Consider the following 26,133-nt stretch of genomic DNA (forward strand, 5'->3'; position numbering starts at 1 on the left):
ACAGATATTTTACTATGGGCACATGAAAAGGATTTTATACTTGTTACTTGGAAAGTTCTATCAAAGGCAAATGAAATTCTACATTTTAGCTAGAAACGGGAAACCCATCAATACCAATTTCCTTCTGTCACCCTCTGTTGTTGTTTATTTTTTCTATCCAAGGCATGGAAACACCAACACTACCCCATCCTGGTAAGCCTCTCCCAATGATGGAATCAATAACTCCTTTTTGAGCTATTCTCCTACATAGTGCTGGACAGAACAAGCAGTTAGTGATATTCCCTCAAGCGTATGCAGTGGTGTTGTAGCCTTGTTGGTCCCAGGATATTAGAGAGACAAGGTGGATGAGATAACTATTACTGCACCAACTTCTCTCTCACCAACAGAAATTGGTCCAATAAAAGATATTACCTCCCCCACCATACCGTCAAGTGGATATTTCTCAGGTTAGGCTTTGCTGTACCCATTTTTTAAAAAATCAGATACAGCATGATTGTTATCCACTGGGCATTCCTTTATAAGGTCAGTTTTGCCCTATTCACTCCCCAGCACTAACAGCAAGCTAAGCAGAAAATCCAAGGACTGAGGAATCACTCCTGCAAGCAGTAAGCACTCTGTTCTCAATCCAGCAAAAATTTAAGTATATGCTTAACTTTAAGCATGGGGGTAAATGTGAGTCTAGAGGTGAGGAGAGGGACAGCTCAGTCTTCATGCTTAGTCAGGACTTGATCCTGAAGCATTTAGGATCATGAAACTAAGCTAACCCTCTCCTCACCTCTAGACGTCTCTTTGCTACAGATCAGGATTGACACACCTTGGCAGATCTCTTGTGGAAGAAGGCTTGTACGGCTGCATCAGTCTCCCAGCCAGTCACTACAGAACCTTTTCACCAGCACTAAAACTCACTATTTTAAAAAAGGAGGGGAGCAGGTTTCCAGATTCAGTTCTGATCACATGATTTGTGCCAACACATTCTCCAGCAAAGCAAGAATCAAACTCTTATTTTTCTTTTTAAATAAGGGAGCAAATTAAAAAAAATATCCCTGGCAGTATGTATAAATGATGACTTGCTGCCTTTGTATGAAAGAAAGAATTCTGATTTAGAAGACAAAAGGCTCACCAATCCCAAGAACACAGTGACTAACAAGCAGGCTCAGGAGAGACTTGTTGACATACAATTCTACTCTTTTTCTCATCAAGGAAAAGGAAGGGTCAATAAAGTTTCATTCAGAGTTTCCTATGGTACCAAAAAAGTGCAGTAAAAATAATTATAGTTATTTACAGAAGTACAAAGCAACACAACATATGTGATTTATAGTTTCTCAGGTCACAGATTGCTCTACCAGGACACATCCATGCCTGAAGCTCTAAGACACATCCCAAAGTTGTACCTTTTACGGTACAATTCCTAGATTGTCTCAATAGGTTCATTTAAACTTATTCATCTTTGTGTACAGTTTACAGGAAAGGCTTCATCTATTCTACGATTGGTGGTGGGAGCCAGTACTGCCTACAAGAACTATAGCATTTTGTTCCACAGCATGCCGATTAGCAGATTACAGATGGTTGGGTTTTACTTCTTAATACTATAAAACCTGTTTTTAAGGAAGTTCTCTCACTATGTGGATTAATATTGGTTTAAAAATACTGGTGGGGGGGAGAGTAGAATACATCATGTGCACACATATGGACAAAACTTTCACCCAAAAGGTCATCAGCAGGATGAACCCTGGACTTTCAGATCCATGGCATACACCAATGAGGCTAACGGAATAATAATTATCCTTTATGTAGACAAGTCACTAGGGGAGAACTGACAAGCTTTGCCAACATGCAACACAGCTGTTTGCCTGGAGAGCAGTAGAATGCTGCAGATCAGGAATCCTGGGTTCTCTTCATGGCTCTGGCCAAGTGAGCATGCTCCACTGGTTAGCCAAACCCACAGATTTGGCCTATTAATTTTGAAAGGCAATGATGAGACTTGGGTTTGCTATATGAGAGATTTAGTGTCTGTTCCCAGCTCTGCTTGAAGTGACCTTATGCATCTTCTAAGTTATTTCTAAAATAGGAGAGTGACACTTCACTGCCCTTCTAAGGCAGAGTATAAGGTCTTGCTCAGTGAGGGCTCTTTAAGTGCAGAGAAATATAAACAGATGAGACCAGAACTTCTGGCTCCTAGTACTGTGTACTTTCCCCATGCTTCTGGGTATTTGGACTGGGAGTCTGTCTCTGCAGAATATTGCCTGACTCGGCAGTACAGCATAGCGGCCTGATTTAGCTGACTTGCAGATCATCCCACAAAACCTGATGCACTTGAGAGCTCTGCTAGAACCACATCTACCCTAGCTCTTGCGATGTTGTGACCTCCAGAAAAACTAATCCACCAGTAGCATCAGTGAGACATTTTCAGCAAAAGAATTTGTGTAGACACCCTGGAAATTATTTTAATCTGTGTTTGGGAATTTGCATTGTAGGCTTTTTTCTGCCCTGGTGTCAGAACATCTTGTGATCCCTGCAGATCATGGTCCATGTGAAGCCCAGGAATGTGCTTAGTTAAGAAAATTTGCACCCTTTGATTTGCAATTTACAGACTGAGTGCCTCCAACTCCTGAGCTGCCCAAGGCACAGTAGAGAAACTATTCTTCCACCCAATTGGTAAAACTATTCCCCAAGGTCCCTAATTTTAAAAATCTACCCTTTTGCTCCCAGATTCTAACAAACAGCTAGTCCAATCTCATAGGATTTTTAAAAAATGAAGCAAGATGATAAAAGGAAAAAATTACAGGGGGGAAAATCAGTATCTAAAGTTCCAAGGATCCTTTATCCTATGGCCTATTTGAAATATATATGTGTTTGAAATATTTTAGATCTCCAGCCCTGGGTTTATATTTAAAGAGAGAGAATTACATTGAAAGATTTCAAACTGAGCAAGTTTCCAATAAGCCAATTTAGGGATTGTTCCCACAAATATCTACACATACTAACAGCCCTATTGAAATGAGTAAAGGTTTGCAGGAAGCAGGAGTGGCTCTACCAATTTTGCTGCCCCAAGCAGTCGCAGCCAAATTGCCGCCGCGGGACAAGGACTGCCGCCCCATTCTAAATGCCGCCCCAAGCACCTGCTTGGAAAGCTGGTGCCTGGAGCCGGCCCTGGCAGGAAGAGGCCTTTTTTAGCCAACGGGTTTTCCTGCTGTCTCACGCTAATCATTTTAGAAAAGAATTGAACTGAGGGCGTCCACTGCAGCATAGCCAGGCGTTAATGGTGCTGGTGCAAAAACATGCTGATCCTGAACCGCGTGTAGATTTAGGTCAATTTTAAACAGAATTAGAGGCAGACAGACCGGAACAAACAACTTGTATCTACTATGTCACACTCATAATATGGCTGCTGCTCCCAGCATGTCTTTCAATGATTATATCCTCTCAACACAAGATCCTAGGGATTACATTAAACCAGCAGACAGCTCTATATGCTGAATATGGCTATAAAGCACGATAATCTTATGTTGTCACAAAGTTTTCAAGCACAAACAACACATCTCACGGCAAGTTGCTGCAACCACTTGCCATTGCTTCCTATGGATAGTCATTCTCATTTACACAGGTCATCACAAGAGCTCAGGATGATGTGATGACCATAAAACTAATGAGGGCTGTCCCTGTCTGTCTCTGACTCCAGTGCAGGCTTGATTGTTAAAGCTGCTGACTCTTATGGGTTCCCAATTTCAGGTTACTCTTTGGAAGCATAGATTATATGAAGTAAAGGAACCATGCATTCATAAAACCTAGGATTCTGGTAACAAAATCAACACAAGCTTTGCTCTTGCGAGCTCGTCAGAACATCCTAAAAGGTAGCATTCATTGTAATGCAGACAGCTTCTGCAAGCCCTTTCGCTGTACTTAAGCCTTTGGGGCAAATGTATCCCTGGTGCAAATACTCTAAGACTTTTGTCTTAAATCATTCAAGTTGTATTAGGGATACATTTTACCATTAACTGGATTTAAATTAAGTTTATGTGGAGTTGGCCCATTCCCTCCATACTGGAGGGGGTTATACCCAATGTGTATTCAGTGTGTAGTGAGATACATTATTTGCTGTTCTCCATTTCTGCCCTGGCTGCAGGTAAGTACTGTAATGGGATTTGCAATTATAGCAAAACTTTGTTATTCCCCAAACCCCAGTAATCTTACCTCACTTCTTGGCAGAGACCAGTAGAGCATGGTAGCGAAGTCTCTTTGTACTAAGACTGATAACTTTACAGAATGTACTAAAGCACATTTACTAGCATAATATGAATTATTATAAATAATTCACACTGAACTACACTTGTCTAAAGGAAGTACATCTGATGATGGATGGAGTAGCCTTGATTTCTAATAGTCTTCCCCACCACCACCACTTACTACTTTTGCAATCTGCAGGAAGTTTCCTATTCATTAGTGAATGCTTTAGAGGTTCCACTGCCTTGATGAATTTTGAGAAGATGAATCTCAGTGTGTTACTAGTAAAAACCTGGATATTTACCATCTTAAGTAGTTCAATTTATTGTGATATTTGTGTATTTCCTATTCTAAGTATAAGCAATAAAACAAATTTTGTTGTATATGGTGCTGTGAACATCCATTTTTTTAATGAGATGCAGGGTGTAAAATCTGTGATTTTACAGACAAGGAAGCTGAGAGTGATTAAGTAACTTGCCTTAGAGGCACTGAGGTCTAATATATTAATCATGGGTCCTGAACTCAATAGAACTGGGTTCTAATCCTCCTCCTGATACTTACTTGCTATGTAAATTTGAGCAAATCAGTACCTCTCTGAGTCTCTGTTTTCCTCAATAAGTATCGAAAATATTACCAGATAATTGTAAAGTTCTGAGTAAGAGCAAAATATTGTAAACAGCACAGAGTGCCATAAGCTGCAGATGCCCCACGCTGCATCTGTGATGCACTCACACTTGTGACTCTTCAGACAAAACTAAAAATTGTATATGTTACAGAATGAAAAAATTCCATTCACCTGAAATTAAACAACATATTTTTGGCCAGTTTTGCACAATCTAATGATGGCACATACGGAGGAGTGAAATAAAGGGCTCAAAGGACTACCACAATATTCCTTATTTTTGACAGGTTCCTTTGTTTAGAATGCCATAAATATCTGCTAGCACAGAAGCACGTATCAGTTGTGTGGCTTCAGTACATCTTTCAGTTGGTCTTGTAAACCCATCAATATTTCTGCTTATAATCAACAGTCTTTGGGCAGCTTGAAGTAGATTTACTAATTCTTTGCTAAATGACACTTTATTTTGTGGGTGGGGAGGCAGCTAACAGCTCAGAGTGAATCACCCAGTTATTAAATCTGAAAAGCTACATTGTAAGAGAAAAGTAGGGAAAAGTTATTTCCCCAGAAGCCAGTGGAATCATTGAAGCGACACTTAATCCAGCTGAGAATTTGTTCCATAATGTTTGCAGAGGGGAGAATAAAGTGCAGTAGAAATCTGGAAGGAACTCTGTCTCCTTTTTGGTGACTGTTTTGATTAGCTATGGGCCTGAACCAACAACCCAGATCCAACACCTCCACATTTTGCGTGAAGGCAGCTCCAGAGGATAACATTGCAGTGCAGGCATTCAGCATATACATTATAACTACTTAGATAGATGCTCACACTATAAGCATTTTTCTTCAAAGTGCTTTACAGTCAATAACAAACTCATTGTCATAACTAGCAGTTACCCTGCATGGTAATTATTACACCCATTTTCAAAATACATAGACTGAGGCACAGAAATCAGTATTATAGGCCAGATTAGAACTCATGACTTCCTGGCTTCCCTTGGTGTGCTCAGCCCAGTAGGCTTTGACCAAGTGGTTATTCCAAAACTTTTCCATGTGGATCTATAAAGGGAACTTACATGTGTAATTCTGGTCATTCCTTCTGTTGCAAAAATTATATTGTACATGCATACACACACACAGTGTAGCAGTATGTGAGCAGACACAGCTTCAAAGAAAATATTCTTACAAGTTACACACACACAAAGACCAACATTTTTAACAATCTAGAAAAAAAAGTTTTAGAACGAGCTTTTTTAAGTTCCAAACTTTTCACTCAAATATACCATTATTAATAGACACTAGATGCTATTAAACAGGAAAGTCTTAGCATGTCTGTGAAAATATGTTGCATATGCTAAATATGCAGAATCAAATATGTCATAACTATTACTCAAAATAAAAGTGTTTTATGTAAGTTTTAACAATATTAAATTCGATGAAGCAGCTAGAATAATTTACATGGCTACATTTCTAAGGCTCTTGGAATGCTGGTACAGTAATTACCTTTTTAAAATGTCTCTACACATCCTCTTAATATATTGTAATTTTTAGAAAATATATTCCCAAATGTATTGAACCATTTAACGAACTTGGCAGTGTTCAAACTTTCAGAGATGTTGACCGAGTCTTATCGGTAGATTCTGCAGCTGTAACAGAAGACATGTGTGTCAGATCGTTGTTAAAGCAAATAAGAAAACTGCTGGACACAGAGTTTTTCAGTGCCTAAAATGGAATGTTGGATGCTGAACTCTTTTGAAAGTCTGCCCCGATGTTAATAGCTGGCTAGGTTGCAAATATTTTTGCTTTGTTGCTTAAGGAGCTGCCAGAAATTGAAACACAGTGTTTCAACTCTTTTCAAATCCCCTAATTCTACTTATGGTCATTTTTCTCTCTAAAAATCCTGTCCAGTCTGAGCTCTCTTGAAGCACCGTCTCCCTTCGACAAAATGTGTTGGTGAAAGTATGAGTTTAGCATGGCCACAGCCGTTTTAATCCTGAACTCCTGAACAAGCTCCTCTCTCGCCCCCAGAGTGAGAAGCGATTGTATCTCCTGGAGAAGGAGTTGCTTGTGAGAAGGGTCCCTGAAGAGGGACAGGGAAGGTGGGTGGGAAGGTAGGAGGGAAAAGAACTGGATAGAATATTCCACCCCTATCATGCTCAGAACCCAGCGAACTGTTGTGATCTGGGACCAAGCACGGTAGAAGTGGGATAGCCAGTTCACAAAGAGTGGGTAAGGATCCAGATTGAGTCCTGGTGCTCCACCCTTGGGTGCACCTTCAAAAATTAGGTTTCAGCCCCGGGGGCTGTTTGGAGAAGCCCTGGCCTTGGCCTGAGGAGGACTGTGACTGGCGCCTCCTATTATTCCTGCCCCTTCTTCAGGCTGTGTCCTGCCTCCGGAGTCCGGAATAGAAGAGGGAAGGGGGCTGGGGTTTGAAGGGCTTCCTCTGTGGTGCCGGAGTGTGGATCCCCAGGGACTTCAATGTCGCTCTGGAGTCTTTCAGACTGTGCAAGCAGGAGTCTGTGTTCTCGGCAAACAAGCCCGCACAGTCACAGGGCAGGTCCTGAATGGTGTTCTGGACCTCTGGGGGTATGCCTGAAACCTGTAACCAGGCGCTCCTCTCATGGTGATTGCTGTAGCCATGGTACAAGCCGCAGATCCAGCTCAGGCTAGGGGAGCCTGGAGGAAGGTCCTTGACCCCACCTTGCCCTCCTCAAGAAGGGCTGCGAACTCCAGGCATGAGTTTGATGGGAGCAATTCCTGGAACATAGCTAGCGCTCTCCAGGAATTGAAAGCATAGCGGCTGAGCACCGTTTGCTGATTAGCAACGCGAAGCTGGAGCCCCTCCGGTCGAGTAGACTTTACGGCTGAAAACGTCCAGCTTCTTAGCGACACGTGACTTTGGGGCAGGACCTGGTTGACTGTGCCGCTCTTTGTGGTTCACCACATCCACCATTAATGTTCCAGGCTGAGGGTGGGTAAAAAGATGTTTGTACCCCTTCTGCAGCAAAAAATACCTCATTTCCACCCCTTTGGCCATGGGAGGTATGGAGGCCAGGGTTTGCCACAGCACCTTTGTGGTGTTTTGTATGGCCTTTATAAGGGGCACGGCTACCCTAGAAGGACCTTCCAGAGCAAGAATGTCCACCATTGGGTCAGAGTCTTCTGGCATCTCCTCACCCTGGCGGTGTAAGTTTTGGGCCACGCTCCTCAGAAGGTCTTGGTGAGTCCTATTGTCTGTCGCAGGGAGCGTGGTGGTAGAGGTGCCAGCCAATGCCTCATCCGGCGAAGAGGATGATGAGGCCCATGGGACGGGGTCCTCCTGACCATCAGGCTCTCTGGGGGCTGGCTCAGGTATGTCTGCCCTATTTGGGGTGGACTGTGGCACTGGTACCACCTGGGGTGCTGACTTGAGAGTGGCATCTGCTTGCGAAGACCCAGGGTCCTTGTCACATGGGGGGTCTTCAGGTGCTGTGGGAGTATGGCATGGCACCGACGTGGCTGAAGGAAGAGCATGGGGTGTGGACATCACAGACGTGGGCCTGGAGCCCAGCCCTCGAGCCTAATGGTAGGCCCAAGGAGTCCAAAAGGGCCACTGTATCGGCCCCCGCCACTGTGGGGGGCAGGATACCACCTGCGCATCCTGCGATCTGTGGTGCCGGTACCAAGATCAGTACTGACTATGTCAAGAGGTCAACGACTCATTATCAGAGTCTGACGAATTGTCTAAACCCGGAGGGGCAGAGCCCAGCGGTGCTGGGGAACGGTTCCCTGGTGACAGGGAGCAGCGCCATTGCATCATTGGCTTGCCCCGGTGTTGAATGGGTGGCGGTACCACCATCAGTGCTGCAGAAGGTGCTGTAAACTGCGCAGTCCCGTCGCTGGGCCTTGCGCTGCCACCTGGATCGGGCTAGGGACTGTGCCATCATGGCAATAAAGTCCCACACGTCCTCAAAGGTATCCGGCATGGAGGGGAGATCAGTCTCATCCTCCAACGCCTCCTGAGTCAGGGAGTCCACTAGCAGAGGACTTGATGGAGCCCCTGGCAGGGTCGGAGTCGACGGTTCCAGGATCTGAGGGCCAGGCCATGGATGCCCTGAGTCGGATCCCTGTGCTGTTTCCTGGTGGGGACCGACCCCTGTCTGCCGCCACCTTCTTCTGCAGCACTGGGGACTGAGAGTGGTGTCGCATGCTCAAACCGGCTTTATGAGCCGGGGAGTGGTGTCGATGCTCCCTGGAGGAGTCTTTTTTCGGTGCCAAGTCATCCTGCACTGAAGCCGGTGCGCTGTGCACCAATGTCGCCGGTGTCACTTCCAGAGCCAGCTGAGGGCAAAGAGCCACCTCCATTAAAAGGCGCTTGAGGCAATAGTCCCACTCCCTCTTCATCCTGGGTCTAAAGCTCCTGCAAATGGAGCACTTATCTGTTTGATGGCCCTCACCCATGCACTTAAGGCACAACACATGCGGATCACCCTGGGTATAGGCTTCCCACGGCGTTCGCAGAATTTAAACCCCTGAGACCGAGGCATATCTGGGTCAGGGGAGCTGGGGGGGACCCCCCCAACAGAGGCTAACTACTACTAAACTACAACTTGCAAGAACTATTTACAACCTAACTAGGTAGGCACTTGTGAAGCAAGAGACTGAAGGAAGCTCCGACTGTCACTGGTGGTAAGAAGGAACTGAGCAGGCGGTGGGTTGGCAGTGTCCTATATACGCCACCATGAGGGCACCACTCTAGGGGGCTCCACTGCTGACCTGACGGGTACCCCTAGAGGAAAATCTTGTGACAATCGTTCACGCAGCGCACGCACACACCCATTGGAATGGACATGAGCAAGCACTCGAAGAAGAACCATACTTACAACGCCACTGCATAAGTCCTTGGCTGTGGCACAATTCAGCAACACAGTTAAAGCAAGGTTCAGTCCCATCTGCACTGCAAGAATGATCTTTGCTTGAACCACATCCAGAGGGACCACAGTGTTTTATCAGGATCTCCTGACACGGCAGAAATGAATTACAGTGGAACACAGGACCTAAATTAGAACTATTTTGCCAACTGTGAAATTGTTTATTCACAGGACTTTCGTTTAACTGAAAACTGTAAATATCCTGATGTGTCAATAAAACAGGTTCCCCTGCACAAAGCTGTGGGTGAGCTATAGCTGATTGTCTATGCCTACCTAATAACTTGTCACTGTTCCACACATGGAACTCTCATTGATGTCAGCAGGAGTTACGTCTGTAGATCGATGCCAGGATATGCCACTAAGACTGTCTCTGTGCTACCAGCCCTGAACACACCATTTGTAAAGTCGACCATGAGCATGAAAAGGTGCTATAACCAAACTCTATTCCATTATATCATTCTCTGAAACTCTAGAAGTTCCAGCAAAGATAACACTGATACCAGATGATTTAAACAGAACTTCTGTGGGGTGGCCAGAGGCTGTAAAGGGTGAACAAGGAGAGGACAAAGCCCTGATGTTTGTAAAGCTAACAGGTACATCCCCAGTTTTCAGGCACATGTGGTGATCATAAACATTGCATGAAAGCATAGGATGAGTGACAAGGATAATCATGTCTAGTTGAAACAGGGGGAAATTTAAGCAGAAAATTCATTATCCAAGTTAGAATTTGAACAGGGTCAACACCGCAGCTTTCAGAAAATGTGCCATGAGATCTTTAATGACCGGAAGTAGTTAGGAACACAATTTTACATCTCATCCCAGGAGACTTATAGATTCTATCTGGAGTTGTCCTAGAAATCTCATTTCTTTTGTTCAAGCTCACAATTATTTGAACAAACCAATTCCCCTGGTGACCTGCCCTCTTTTCTTCCAAGGTGATTTTCTTCTACTTGACTCCTGTTCTACACAAAATAATTCATCATAGAGATGGCATTTTTTTTTCTTGCTGTAAAGTGTCAGTTTCTGAACTAGATCAAACCACCCTCCTGCTCGTCTCTATTGACTCATTTTAATTATTGAACCTTTCTCCCAGAAAAACCTCTTCATGCTGCTTGCTCAGAAACTGGCAGTTTTAAACGTAATTCGGAAACTTTTTCTTGGGGAGATCAGAGAACATAACAGACACAAAATTCTATCTCTAAACAGAGCTTACACTTCAGTGGAATTTTTAAAAAGTGAAATGAGTTATCCTTTTATTCTTGAGTGTTCTTCTGTATCTCTCTTTTTATATCTGCAGTGATTAACTGGTATTATCAGATTGGCTACTTTAATTTTCTCTTTGTAAAGACAAGATGATGGTGACATATATTGTGTGACCCAGTAAAGACTTAATTAAATATAATGAATGAATTACAATTAGTGAACTTTATGCTTTGCATGGAAACTACACCGATTAATGTCATCACACCTCCATCAGATATCAATCTTTTGTTAGATTTCACTTCAATGAATGTTCCCACTGCCATACTCTTACATAGGATTCTTTCTTCACAACAGGCTAGCAAACACTTGACATTGTTACAGTGTCAATAGAAGATGTAGAATGGCTCCATTCATATTATATTTCATACAATATGAGTTCTTGTTTGTATCATAGATAAGTAATTAGATATTTTATCAAAATAATGGGCATCTGCACTATTGCTCCATAACTCAAAATGTGTTGTAACAGATGACAACAGCATCAGAGTTCAAGGAATGACTAATCTAATCCAAGTTTATATACAATCATTACAACCTAGCATGTCTTAACACATGATAACAAATAGGGCAATACACCATAACAAAAGTAGATACCTATATAATAATGTACACATGATATACTAGGGGTATGTCTACACTACGAAATTAGGTCGAATTTCTAGAAGTCGGTTTTTTAGAAATCGGTTTTATATATTCGAGCATGTGTGTCCCCACAGAAAATGCTCTAAGTGCATTAACTCGGTGGAGTGCTTCCACAGTACCGAGGCAAGCGTCGACTTCCGGAGTGTTGCACTGTGGGTAGCTATCCCACAGTTCGCGCAGTCTCCGCTGCCCATTGGAATTCTGGGTTGAGATCCCAATGCCTGATGGGGCTAAAACATTGTCGCGGGTGGTTCTGGGTACATATCGTCAGGCCCCCGTTCCCTCCCTCCCTCCGTGAAAGAAAGGGCAGACAATCGTTTCACGACTTTTTTCTTGAGTTACCTGTGCAGACGCCATACCACGGCAAGCATGGAGCCCGCTCAGGTAACCGTCACCGTATGTCTCCTGGGTGCTGGCAGACGTGGTACTGCATTGCTACACAGCAGCAGCAACCCCTTGCCTTGTGGCAGCAGACGGTACAATAGGACTGGTAGCCGTCATCGTCATGTCCGAGGTGCTCCTGGCCACGTCGGCCAGGAGCGCCTGGGCAGACATGGGTGCAGGGACTACATTAGAAGTGACTTGACCAGGTCATTCTCTTTAGTCCTGCAGGCAGTCCTATTGTACCATCTTCTGCCGGGCAGGCAAGAGATGACGATGGCTAGCAGTCCTATTGTACCATCTTCTGCCGGGCAGGCAAGAGATGAGGATGGCTAGCAGTCCTATTGTACCATCTTCTGCCGAGCAGCCATGAGTTGTGGATGGCTTGCAGTCCTTCTGCACCGTCTGCTGCCAGCCAAAGATGTAAAAGATAGATGGAGTGGATCAAAACAAGAAATAGACCAGATTTGTTTTGTACTCATTTGCTTCCCCCTCTCCCCCATCTAGGGGACTCATTCCTCGAGGTCACACTGCAGTCACTCACAGAGAAGGTGCAGCGAGGTAAATCTAGCCATGTATCAATCAGAGGCCTGCTTGTTCCAATAAGAACAATTACTTAGGTGCACCATTTCTTATTGGAACCCTCCGTGAAGTCCTGCCTGAAATACTCATTGATGTAAAGCCACCCCCTTTGTTGATTTTAATTCCCTGTAAGCCAACCCTGTAAGCCATGTCATCAGTCGCCCCTCCCTCCGTCAGAGCAACGGCAGACAATCGTTCCGCGCCTTTTTTCTGTGCGGACGCCATAGCAAGACAAGCATGGAGGCCGCTCAGCTCACTTTGGCAATTAGGAGCACATTAAACACCACACGCATTATCCAGCAGTATATGCAGCACCAGAACCTGGCAGAGCGATACCGGGCGAGGAGGCGACGTCATGTGAGTGATCAGGACATGGACACAGATTTCTCTGAAAGCATGGGCCCTGCCAATGCATGCATCATGGTGCTAATAGGGCAGGTTCATGCTGTGGAACGCCGATTCTGGGCTCGGGAAACAAGCACAGACTGGTGGGACCGCATAGTGTTGCAGGTCTGGGACGATTCCCAGTGGCTGCGAAACTTTCGCATGCGTAAGGGCACTTTCATGGAACTTTGTGACTTGCTTTCCCCTGCCCTGAAGCGCATGAATACCAAGATGAGAGCAGCCCTCACAGTTGAGAAGCGAGTGGCGATAGCCCTGTGGAAGCTTGCAACGCCAGACAGCTACCGGTCAGTTGGAAATCAGTTTGGAGTGGGCAAATCTACTGTGGGGGCTGCTGTGATGCAAGTAGCCCACGCAATCAAAGATCTGCTGATATCAAGGATAGTGATGCTGGGAAATGTGCAGGTCATAGTGGATGGCTTTGCTGCAATAGGATTCCCTAACTGTGGTGGGGCCATAGATGGAACCCATATCCCTATCTTGGCACTGGAGCACCAAGCCGGCAAGTACATAAACCACAAGGGATACTTTTCAATAGTGCTGCAAGCTCTGGTGGATCACAAGGGACGTTTCACCAACATCAACGTGGGATGGCCGGGAAGGGTACATGACGCTCGCATCTTCAGGAACTCTGGTCTGTTTCAAAAGCTGCAGGAAGGGACTTTATTCCCAGACCAGAAAATAACTGTTGGGGATGTTGAAATGCCTATAGTTATCCTTGGGGACCCAGCCTACCCCTTAATGCCACGGCTCATGAAGCCGTACACAGGCAGCCTGGACACTAGTCTGGAGCTGTTCAACTACAGGCTGAGCAAGTGCAGAATGGTGGTAGAATGTGCATTTGGACGTTTAAAGGCGCGCTGGCGCAGTTTAGTGACTCGCTTAGACCTCAGCGAAACCAATATTCCCACTGTTATTACTGCTTGCTGTGTGCTCCACAATATCTGTGAGAGTAAGGGGGAGACGTTCATGGCGGGGTGGGAGGTTGAGGCAAATCGTCTGGCTGCTGGTTACGCGCAGCCAGACACCAGGGCGGTTAGAAGAGCACAGGAGGGCGCGGTACGCATCAGAGAAGCTTTGAAAACCAGTTTCATGACTGGCCAGGCTACGGTGTGAAAGTTCTGTTTGTTTCTCCTTGATGAAACCCCCCGCCTCTTGGTTCACTCTATTTCCCTGTAAGCTAATCACCCTCCCCTCCTCCCTTCGATCACCGCTTGCAGAGGCAATAAAGTCATTGTTGCTTCACATTCATGCATTCTTTATTCATTCATCACACAAATAGGGGGATGACTACCAAGGTAGCCCAGGAGGGGTGGTGGAGGAGGGAAGGAAAATGCCACACAGCACTTCACAACTTTAAAGTTTATTGAATGCCAGCCTTCTGTTTTTTGTGCAATCCTCTGTGGTGGAGTAGCTGGTTGGCCAGAGGGCCCCCCCCACCGCGTTCTTGGGCGTCTGGGTGTGGAGGCTATGGAACTTGGGGAGGAGGGCGGTTGGTTACACAGGGGCTGTAGTGGCAGTCTGTGCTCCAGCTGCTTTTGCTGCAGCTCAACCATACACTGGAGCATACTGGTTTGATCCTCCAGCAGCCTCAGCATTGAATCCTGCCTCCTCTCATCACGCTGCCGCCACATTTGAGCTTCAGCCCTGTCTTCAGCCCGCCACTTACTCTCTTCAGCCCGCCACCTCTCCTCCCGGTCATTTTGTGCTTTCCTGCACTCTGACATTATTTGCCTCCACGCATTCGTCTGTGCTCTGTCAGTGTGGGAGGATAGCATGAGCTCAGAGAACATTTCATCATGAGTACATTTTTTTTTCTTTCTAATCTTCACTAGCCTCTGGAAGGAGAAGATCCTGTGATCATTGAAACACATGCAGCTGGTGGAGAAAAAAAAAGGGACAGCGGTATTTAAAAAAAAACACATTTTATAAAACAGTGGCTACACTCTTTCAGGGTAAACCTTGCTGTTAACATTACATACATAGCACATGTGCTTTCGTTACAAGGTCGCATTTTGCCTCCCCCGACCGCGTGACTACCCCCTCAACCCTCCCCGTGGCTAACAGCGGGGAACATTTCTGTTCAGCCACAGGCAAACAGCCCAGCAGGAACAGGCACCTCTGAGTGTCCCCTGAAGAAAAGCACCCTATTTCAACCAGGTGACCATGAATGATATCTCACTATCCTGAGGATAACACAGAGAGATAAAGAACGGATGTTGTTTGAATGCCAGCAAACATACACTGCAATGCTTTGTTGTACAATGATTCCCGAGTACGTGTTACTGGCCTGGAGTGGTAAAGTGTCCTACCATGGAGAACACAATAAGGCTGCCCTCCCCAGAAACCTTTTGCAAAGGCTTTGGGAGTACATCCAGGAGAGCCGTGAATGCCAGGGCAAATTAATCCTTTCACATGCTTGCTTTTAAACTATGTATAGTATTTTAAAAGGTACACTCACCGGAGGTCCCTTCTCCGCCTGCTGGGTCCAGGAGGCAGCCTTGGGTGGGTTCGGGGGGTACTGGCTCCAGGTCCAGGGTGAGAAACAGTTCCTGGCTGTCGGGAAAACCGGTTTCTCCGCTTGCTTGCTGTGAGCTATCTACAACCTCATCATCATCATCATCTTCTTCGTCCCCAAAACCTGCTTCCGTGTTGCCTCCATCTCCATTGAAGGAGTCAAACAACACGGCTGGGGTAGTGGTGGCTGAACCCCCTAAAATGGCATGCAGCTCATCATAGAAGCGGCATGTTTGGGGCTCTGACCCGGAGCGGCCGTTCGCCACTCTGGTTTTCTGGTAGGCTTGCCTCAGCTCCTTAAGTTTCACGCGGCACTGCATCGGGTCCCTGTTATGGCCTCTGTCCTTCATGCCCTGGGAGATTTTGACAAAGGTTTTGGCATTTCAAAAACTGGAACGGAGCTCTGATAGCACGGATTCCTCTCCCCATATAGCGATCAGATCCCGTACCTCCCGTTCGGTCCATGCTGGAGCTCTTTTGCGATTCTGGGACTCCATCATGGTCAGCTCTGCTGATGAGCTCTGCATGGTCACCTGCAGCTTGCCACACTAGCCAAACAGGAAATGAGATTCAAAAGTTTGCGGTTCTTTTCCTGTCTACCTGGCCAGTGCATCTGAGTTGAGAGTGCTGTCCAGAGCGGTCACAATGGAGTACTCTGGGATAGCTCCCGGAGGCCAATACTGTCGAATTGTGTCCACAGTACCCCAAATTCGAGCCGGCAAGGCCGATTTAAGCGCTAATCCACTTGTCAGGGGTGGAGTAAGGAAATCGATTTTAAGAGCCCTTTAAGTCGAAATGGAGGGCTTCATCGTGTGGATGGGTGCAGGTTTACATCGATTTAACGCTGCTAAATTCGACCTAAAGTCCTAGTGTAGACCAGGGCTAGGTAATACATACTGTCATCCTTATCTGCAATTTGGCAGTTATTATGGTTAAAGATTATTCTAAATACTACATTTCAACAATCTGGAATTTATCTGCCATAACAATCAGCTCCATTTCATCTGTGTACCAACAAGAATGTTCTCTTTCTTACCAAAGTACAGTGAAACTGAGTAAGAGAGGTGGAGACAGGTGAGGTATCAAAACTAGTGAAAGGTACTAACTATAGATGGGTCAAATAAAACATTTATTTGTGAATAACTGGATGAGGGGAAATTCCAAAATCCACACGAGATATTGTTTGCAACTAATAATGTTTTCACTCAGCTCTAAAAAACTTATGATATCGTCATTGCTAGTGGATGAAATTGCCAGTGTACTCCAACGTATTTATAAATATTTGTCCAGGGCACAGTCTCATGAAACTGGCACAAATTCACAATTGAACTCTGGCATTAAGTCACAGCCTGGTCTACACTGGGGTGGGGTAGGGGATTGACCTAAGATACGCAACTTCAGCTACAAGAATAGCGTAGCTGAAGTCGACGTATCTGAGGTTGACTTACCTCGCGTCCTCATGGTGTGGGGTTGACTGCCGCTGCTCCTGCCTCTTGCCGAGGTGGAGTACAGGAGTCGATGGCAGAGCGATCGGGGATCGATTTATCGCGTCTATCCAGCAGGTAGTGTAGACGTACCCTTAGGTTGTTGCAGAGCTGCACTACCCAGGTGCACCGGGCAAGTGTGATCCATGCTGCAATCATTAAAAGAAGTAGCGAGCACACTCCCACTGCGTTCTGGCCAGCAGAGAGGGCTGGTGTGGGGCAGGAAGGGCTGGCTTGGCCTTACCTCCTCCCTGCCCCTCTTCGCCACCCTCTTTAGCATGGCTCCTGTCTCTAGTGGAATAGTCCTTCTGCTCAATAGATTCAAAAGACTCCCTTTGTGGTTGGTTCTAGTCGCATGCCTATGCCCTCCCATATGCCCACAACAAATGAACCTGCCTCAGCATCTCAATGTCATGCAGGAAACAAAAGAGCACTCCTTGATTAGGTCTCAAAAATGTACTTATTACACATTTCAGTACAAAAATTACTGGACAATTTTTCCTGCTAATTCTGAGACAACTGTTTCCTGGGCTAACAAAACAACTCAGTCTTCTGCTTCAGTTTATTTAAATCGGGATACACTTAACAATTTGTACAACAGGAACCTTCTTGAAATTGTTATTTAAACATTAAAAAATTCTACTTTGCCTGCTTAAAAATCATCAGCATTACTCTGTCTCTTCTCTCCCCCAACATGCTAGATTTCATGAAAGCCAGAGAAAAGCAGAATATAAGAAAAACAACCTATACCCAGGCCTGCTTCAAGCCAAGTTGCACCATCCAGCATATTTCCGTATGACTATGTAAGCTATGCGTTTGAGAGTTGGGAATTGGCAATGAGTTACACTTATGATTTCATCAGAAAAATAAATTGTACTACCTGGCAATCTCAGTGGAGTCTTCCAAGGATTGAATGGATATATAAGCTGTCTCTTACTTTGCAGTTCATACCGAACACAAAAAATGGAAGCAATTGGGCCTGACCCTTATTCATTCAGGACTTTCAAAATGAGGACAGCCTCCTTGAACTGGACCTGAAATTCAACTTGCAATTATTGCAAAGCGTAGAATGCCAGTGTGGTGCATTTTGTGCTGGTCTGCTCTCTGAAAACTAGCTTGTGTGCTAGCTCAGGTAAAGAAAGTTTCAATAGTCTAGTCGCAATGTAAGAAATGCACAAGTTACTTTTGGTAAGTCCACATCTCCATATCCACTCAGTCATTGGTCTCTCTACTGAGATGGGCAGTTAATGCTATTTGTTTTTGTGATGAGGCCTTCAGTGTAACTCATTTCCAATCCCCATCCCCTGAACTATCCAGTCCACCTCTCCCATTAATTCATAGCTCAGACCTACATATGTAAATACATCAAATAACGCAACTTTGATTGATGAAAGCCGAAGTTTTTGGTTAGTTTTACTTATTCATTGCTGACCGTCTTTCAGTGAGCTTTACATCATCGGAGCAAAAGAAGAGACAAAGTACTCCTGATTTTTTTTAAAGGAGGCAAAAAAATATTTTTATCCTTCTCAGAGGATTTAGAGGATAATTTCAGGATGGTTCCTGTTTACAAGCACGTACGTATATCCTGAGCTATATAAACTCTGAAGCAGAAGGCTTTGGTGTTTGGTTAGCCAAGGAATCAGTCATCCCTGAGTCAGCAGGAAGCTTACTTTTGTATTGAAACATGTAATGAACCCGTTTTTGGAGCCATTATCAGGGAGGTTCTTTGTTATATAGATGAAACTGAGAAGTTGAGGCAGCCTCATTGTTGTGGGCATAGGGAGCAGAGTTCTGAGGGATGATAGGGAACAGTCTGCAGGAGTTTGCATACAATACGGTTACTAAAAATTACAGCGACAGCTGTGAGTTCGAATCGACACAGCATCCTTGTGCTCTGACTGGCTGAGATGATGCCACTGAAGTAGAATTAATTATATTTGGAAGCTTTTGGTAGCAAAATGACCTCCCTCCTCCCCTTTCTTTTTTTAATTAGTAAGATAAAATGTGCAGGTGTGTGCTGTAGTGAACAGCTCTTCCCACCTTCTCTCTGAGGTGGCCAAAAGGCATTTGTCCATCCCTTTTGCAGTGAATCCTGAAGCATGTGTTCTTACAATAAGCAAACACTTCTGTGTGTTCAATATCGTTTTACTTCCTTTGACTGGTACTGTACTGCATTCTTCCAGCAGTGGCTATCAACCTCCTACTTCCTTTCTTCACTGAAACTACCTTAAGGCTTTTAGCCTCACGTGTTTTATTTGTCCTTAAGTCCCAGTTCTCTTCCCTGATCAGTATAATGCAACTCAGTTCATTCATGACAGGTTTCAGAGTAGCAGCCGTGTTAGTCTGTATCCGCAAAAAGAAAAGGAGTACTTGTGGAACCTTAGAGACTAACAAAGCTGTAGCTCACGAAAGCTTATGCTCAAATAAATGTGTTAGTCTCTAAGGTGCCACAAGTACTCCTTTTCTTTCAGTTCATTCAGCAACTGTCCTGTCCCGTTCCCCCCCACCCACCATTCAGTTCTTTGCTGTAAGACATATTCTACCTTCGTCTGCCTTCAATTAAATTTTCTCATCTGTTATCTCAAGTTCTTAAATGATTCACGTCCTTTTGGTTTCATGGTGTTAATTATTTTTTGTGCCTTCACAATTATTTTCATTCTACACATTTGCAAATCTCTTTCATTCAAAACAATTTACATAAACAACAAAAGTTTGTTGTACCTGGAAACTTCTAGTAAGCTAGCAAAGATACCATTTAGGGACATCGGTTGTTTTCTGCCCTGTAGGCAGATCTAACCCACTGTGCCATCTCTCCTCTTAATTTCTGACTCTCCACCTTACACACAAAATCCCAATGTGAAATTTCTCAAACAACTGCCAGAAATATAACCCGGTAATATATCATCTCATCTGCCACAATATTAATATCCTAAAGGAACTTTCAATAATTTAATAAAACATTCATTCCAGAACGCTGTTGGCTATTTTTAATCAAGCTGTGCTTCAAATGTTTATTCATTGTAGCTCTCAGCCTATTTTCAAAGACATGATCCTGAAGTCACCAACTTTTATATTCATCTCCTATTGTTTCCCACTTTTATTAGCCTTTTAAAGGTTTCCCTATTATCACTCTTCATCTTTTTGAGATCAGAGTGCTCTGCAATGCTGTTGCCCAAGCCATTTATCCCGGGGGCCTTGCAACACCTTCAAAACGGGCCTTTGCACAGCATTAGGAGACACATGCTCCGTGACAGTAGTCAGACTTGGTAATAGGGTTGGGTGTGCTGTCTATCTTAGGAGCTTGTATGGATCCCCTTTGATGTAGTACCTGACCACCGCAGAAATCTTTCACGTATTCATCCTCACAACAACTACTGTGAGGTAGGATAGTAATATTTATCCCCATTTTACAGAAACTGAGTGACTTGCTTTTGAACATCACACGGGAAATCTGTGGCATAGCAGGGACTGCTAAGTCCTAGACTAGTGCCCTAACCACTGGACTATCTGAAGAATAAAGCATTTAAGAGAGAGAACCATTTGTCAGTAAGCCATGCAGCAAACATCCATGTGGCTGTATTTCCTAAGTTTGCAAAGATGTTAATTTAGAAGGTACACTTTCACAATAAAACTTTGCTTTTCAAGGACGATTTTACCTGTGTTATAACATCTATAGATTATTAAAATTGAAATAAATAGTTTAATCTAGTATATTTTTCTTTATGCAAGTTTTCTTTTTACTAGTTTACCTAGGTTGGACAGTGAAAATAGGTCAAGCATCAGTTTCATTTTCCAGTTGTCTCATGAACTAATATTATGGTAATTTAAATTTTGAGAACCTTTGCCCATTTATTTCACCTTTCTTTTGGTCACTGGAAAATATTCTTAATTCAAACATATACTTGTCATAGGCAAAATTGTTGAATTCTTTTCTCCTTTTTTGTTTGTTCCTAATTTATAGTGTTAATGCTAATATTTTCTTTGACCATCGAGTCAACACCGAGTTTAATAACTTTTTGCAGATTGGTATAGGGGATTTTTTGTCAACATGAAGGTTTTCACCAGCCTACTCATCTGGAGTACTGTGTCCAGTTTTGGGCCCCACACTATAAGAAGGACGTGGATAAATTGGAGAGAGTCCAGCGAAGAGCAACAAAAATGATTAGGGGTCTGGAACACATGACTTATGAGGAGACGCTGAGGGAACTGGGATTGTTTAGTCTGCAGAAGAGAAGAATGAGGGGGGATTTGATAGCTGCTTTCAACTACCTGAGAGGTGGTTCCAGAGAGGATGGTTCTAGACTATTCTCAGTGGTAGAAGAGGACAGGACAAGGAGTAATGGTCTCAAGTTGCAGTGGGGGAGGTTTAGGTTGGATGTTAGGAAAAACTTTTTCACTAAGAGGGTGGTGAAACACTGGAATGCGTTACCTAGGGAGGTGGTAGAATCTCCTTCCTTGGACGTTTTTAAGGTCAGGCTTGACAAAGCCTTGGCTGGGATGATTTGATTGGGGATTGGTCCTGCTTTGAGCAGGGGGTTGGACTAGATGACCTCCTGAGGTCCCTTCCAACCCTGATATTCTATGATTCTATGATTAATGTCCGTGTGAAAATCCTCCTCTCATTCTTTTATTCTTTGATCTGTGTTTGCTGTTGCACATTGCTTATACTGTACAGGAATATCTGCACATGGTACTTTTCTATTGACAGGGTAAACAGACAGCTACACTGGTGTTACACAGAGTGAGAGAGAGAGAATGGCATTGTTAATGCAATTCCATCATACAATGGCCAAGCACCAGTCTCCTTCTGAAACAGTGTCTCATGGTAACACAGGTTTCAGAGTAACAGCCGTGTTAGTCTGTATTCGCAAAAAGAAAAGGAGTACTTGTGGCACCTTAGAGACTAACCAATTTATTTGAGCATAAGCTTTCGTGAGCTACAGCTCACTTCATCGGATGCATACTGGGGAAATTTTTTAATTGGGGATTGGTCCTGCTTTGAGCAGGGGTTGGACTAGATGACCTCCTGAGGTCCCTTCCAACCTTGATATTCTATGAAAGTGTAGAAGATCTTTTATACACACAAAGCATGAAAAAATACCTCCCCCCACCCCTCTCTCCTGCTGGCAATAGCTTATCTAAAGTGATCACTCTCCTTACAATGTGTATGATAATCAAGTTGGGCCATTTCCAGCACAAATCCAGGTTTTCTCACACACACCCCCACACACACACACAAACCCACTCTCCTGCTGGTAATAGCTTATCTAAAGTGACCACTATCCTTACAATGTGTATGATAATCAAGGTGGGCCATTTCCAGCACAAATCCAGGGTTTAACAAGAACATCTGAGGAGGGGGGAGGGGTTAGGAAACACAGTGACCAAAAAATTAGTCCAGGCCATCACTGCATCATTTTTCTTATTTGTAGAAACCACTTTATTAATTGATTGATCACTAGGACACGCACAATTCTTCCAGAAAATCAGAGCCCTGTAATGCAACTGGATACATAAAAGCTACATCCTATCTAGGTATGGCATCTGAGCATCTAGCATACCTGACATGAAAGAGTAGTCAAAATTACTTGTAGCATTCTTTGGTCAGAAATCCCTTTATATGCTGATGGGAGATGCAGCAAGGGCAGTGGCTCAGGGAGTCCCATAAGAAGTTTGTGGTTGATCTTTACCTAAAATATCATGAAACAGCCATTCCTATTTTTTGGGAACGGATGCACCAGAAAGTTTAAGACACTCACTCACCCTTCATTTGTATGTCTCAATATAACAAGAGGTAATTACCTAAGCAGCAACTGTTAATTAATTGTAAAAGGTCATATGATGAGAGTAACTCATGAGGTTAGCTCCTTGCAGGGGAATCACAGACGAAGCTTCCTAGCCATTACTCTGCGGTAATATCACCATTTGGTCATAATAAAGTTTTTTACATAATCTGCAGTTTAAGTATTAATTCCCAGTGCATAACTATTTTACGTAGGTTTCACAACCAGGTACAGAGTTAACTACTGACTATTGCATTTCATATAAAATACCTTTATACAGGTGTCTTTTCACAAGCTAATAAAAGACGGAACTCCTCTTTTAACTGCATCTTCCTAGCCCTATTCTATTTGAAAGGAAAAACTAGAATCCTATATTTTCTTATTTGTTTAGGGTAATTGGTGGCATATGGTTATGTATTTAGATGAGACGACTGTTAATCCAGTGTTTATGATGCCCGTAGTGTGGGTCTGCTTTTTTTTTTTTTTTTTTCCTTTTTTAAGATATACAATAACTGGCCAAAGCGATAAAAAGCAAAAAGCAATTTGTCACCAAGAGGCTAAACAAAAGGCCAAGAGGCCTTTATTTTTAATACAGTGAGGATGCCAAAGATACTAGAGATTTATAAAATAAAATGATATGAAACACATGTTTTTGGCATTCTACTACTTTGCTGTATTAAATTTAATTAATCTTTTTAATTTACTTTAATCTTGAAACCACACAGCAGTGTGATAAAATGCTAAGTAAACTGCTGGAAGTCTAGGTGGTCAGGTAAAATTTATTTCACCAATATACCAACATATAAAAGCATACCACTCCTGTGATTTTAGCAAAATAAAACAACAAAAGACAAGTAGATGTATGGATTAATTAATAAGGAGTATGTGAATAATAGCATCTTGGGCAACATTAATATTTCTTGGTGGATCACCCTGTGAGAGAGAGAAAGATGTTTCAGTTATGCAAAAAGACAGCTAACATGCATCATAACTCTTAACTACTTAAAGTGTGTCAGCAATGTTTTCTAGTACCCAATCTTCCAAACTTTAATCTCCTTGAGAGGAGTCTTTGGAGAGACTTTGCAGGATTGGACCCCAAGGGTGAAATCCTGGCTCTACTGAAGTCAGTTTGAGTTTTGCCTTTGGCTTCAATACAGCCAGGATTTCACCCAACGAGAGTATTAAAAAAAGGTGTTTGTAATTTTTGTAATTATTTATTTTACCTTTTATAGTAATAGCAATATTTTTCATAGCAGGATCAAGAAGGTGGCAATACAGCACAAAAATATTAGTTACTGTACAGCTGCAGGCTATAACAGACTATAGCAAACTATAATCTACCTTCTCCTTTCTGAAGTAGCTCTGGAGTTACCAAAACAGTATGAAAGTATATTCGTCATTTGACAAGGGCCTGCAAGTTGTTCCTTGAGAAATAATTAAGGCTGTTCATTAAGGAGGACCATGGGTCTAAGGTGGAAGAATAATCTGTTGGTTAACAGGCTCAAATAATATTTTTGAGATCAGTATAAACAAATACATTTGCTTTCATGTGTTTTTAAGGATTTGTTCAAGCTCATGCCAACTAGGGCGGATTTTTTGATCTAATGGAAAACACAACTGTAATATTGTCTCGTTTGTTTTACATATCTTCAAAAAGCTGGCTGTTTATGATACTCTAGAACGCAAGTTCTCTTGGGCAGGTATCTGTGCCTTATGCAATGCCAAGCACGCTGTAAGGAAGAGCTTAACAAAATAATAAATGAGAAGTTGTCCAAAGAATACAGTGCATGAAATAAACTCAAAAGACTTTTAAGACTTGAAATTTACTAATCGTGACTCTGTCTTTTATATAGTAAAAAATCAGAGATACAGACATATTCTTGTACACATATGGACATCCCTACAGGTGTCAGGAAAGCTCAGAGCATGTGTTCTAATGTAGTCTGTAGATCATTTCACCAAATTTTGTTAATAAACACACAGTGGCTGAAACCCTTTGGCGGGGGGCCGGGGGGTGATTTTTAGAAACAAGTGAGAGCAGAAAAAAATACACAGAGTCCCAAATACAGTACTAGCTCAGCTACTGAAACAGCATTTACTGACTTGGAGTGCTATGTTTTTATATTTTGCAACAGAAGTGCTTTCAGATGGTCATTGTAGAGCTGATCCTGAAAGAAATGAACTGTCCATCTTCACATCCCATTCAAGCCATTGAGCATTTAGGACCTTTTGAACCTTGCAGGATTAGACCCTATGTCATAGCATCAGCAAGATTGCACCTTCCACTGCATCACGTTCAATTCCTGAAGTGATGGGTGGTATTGGCAAGAAGGAAAAACAGCAAGCAAGATCAAATGTGCTAAAAACCCTGATATATCACTCACAGTGGCCAAATGCCATAACGTCTTGCAGGACACCTACTTTCTTTCACTTATTTAGTCCAGGGGTTCTCAAACTGTGGGTTGGTACCCCAAAGTGGGTCATGGGGTCATTAAATGGGGTCACCAGGGCTGGTTTTAGACTTGCTGGGGCCCGGGACTAAAGCCCGAGCCCCACCACCCAGGGCCAAACCCAACGGCTTCAGCTGTGGGTGGCAGGGCTCAGATTACAAGCCCCCCTCCTGGGGCGATGGGGCTCAGGCTTTGGCCCTCCCCACCAGAGTGGCGGGGCTCGGATTTTGGTCCCCCCGGCCTGGGCCAGTGGGGCTCAGGCTTTGGTCCCCACTCTTGGGGTCATGTAGTAATTTTTGTTGTTAAAAGGGGGTTGTGGTGCAATGAACTTCGAGACTCCCTGATTTAGACCATATCTAAAAATGACTTCTTTTTTTTTTAAATACAAAGTAGATGGTAGTGTCTGTGTACATCACAGAAATTTCAGAATCTCTCTCACAAAGCGAGGACAATAAACTAATTTCAGATCCAGAGAATGAATGTGACAAAAGAATTCTGACCTCTCTCCTCTTCCTATTTTAAAAGAACTATAGCAACATCTGTATTTTAAGATACGACAGTCAAATGCTTTATTTCTTGGTTTTCATTCATTACACTTTCATTACTGAATGGACGCCAATTACATTAAAATTAAATCTATTCCTTTAACTGTTGTTAATAAACCTTGTATATACAAAACTTTATCTTTTTTTTCCTTAATGAGATCTAAGTCACTTGCTGCAAAGACTTTGCGTCCAAACACTTAACTTGTCTACCAGAGCAATTTAGTTTGCTTCTCCTTTCCTGCTGGACTGGAAATGTGCTCTGTACTCTGTGTTCACTCTAAATCAGGTGTCACAACATTTTATTGGGCAGCATAGTATAATAAAAAAATGTTACAGT

The 26,133-nt window shown here is 43.5% G+C and overlaps 1 protein-coding gene and 1 long non-coding RNA gene across 4 annotated transcripts in view; one reads left to right on the top strand and one right to left on the bottom strand.

The window, feature by feature from the left end:
- CA10 (carbonic anhydrase 10) overlaps positions 1-26,133 on the top strand; it is a 340,079-nt gene that overhangs the window by 285,951 nt on the left and 27,995 nt on the right. The window lies entirely within an intron of this gene.
- Positions 23,559-26,133, bottom strand: part of LOC122462899 — a 185,117-nt gene continuing 182,542 nt past the window's right edge. Inside the window, exon 5 of the long non-coding RNA XR_006285791.1 lies at positions 23,559-23,734. This is a non-coding gene — a long non-coding RNA (uncharacterized LOC122462899). The remainder of the gene's footprint in view (positions 23,735-26,133) is intronic.

This window comes from Chelonia mydas, chromosome 14 (assembly GCF_015237465.2).
Source record: "Chelonia mydas isolate rCheMyd1 chromosome 14, rCheMyd1.pri.v2, whole genome shotgun sequence".
In the NCBI taxonomy this organism is placed as follows: domain Eukaryota; kingdom Metazoa; phylum Chordata; order Testudines; family Cheloniidae; genus Chelonia; species Chelonia mydas.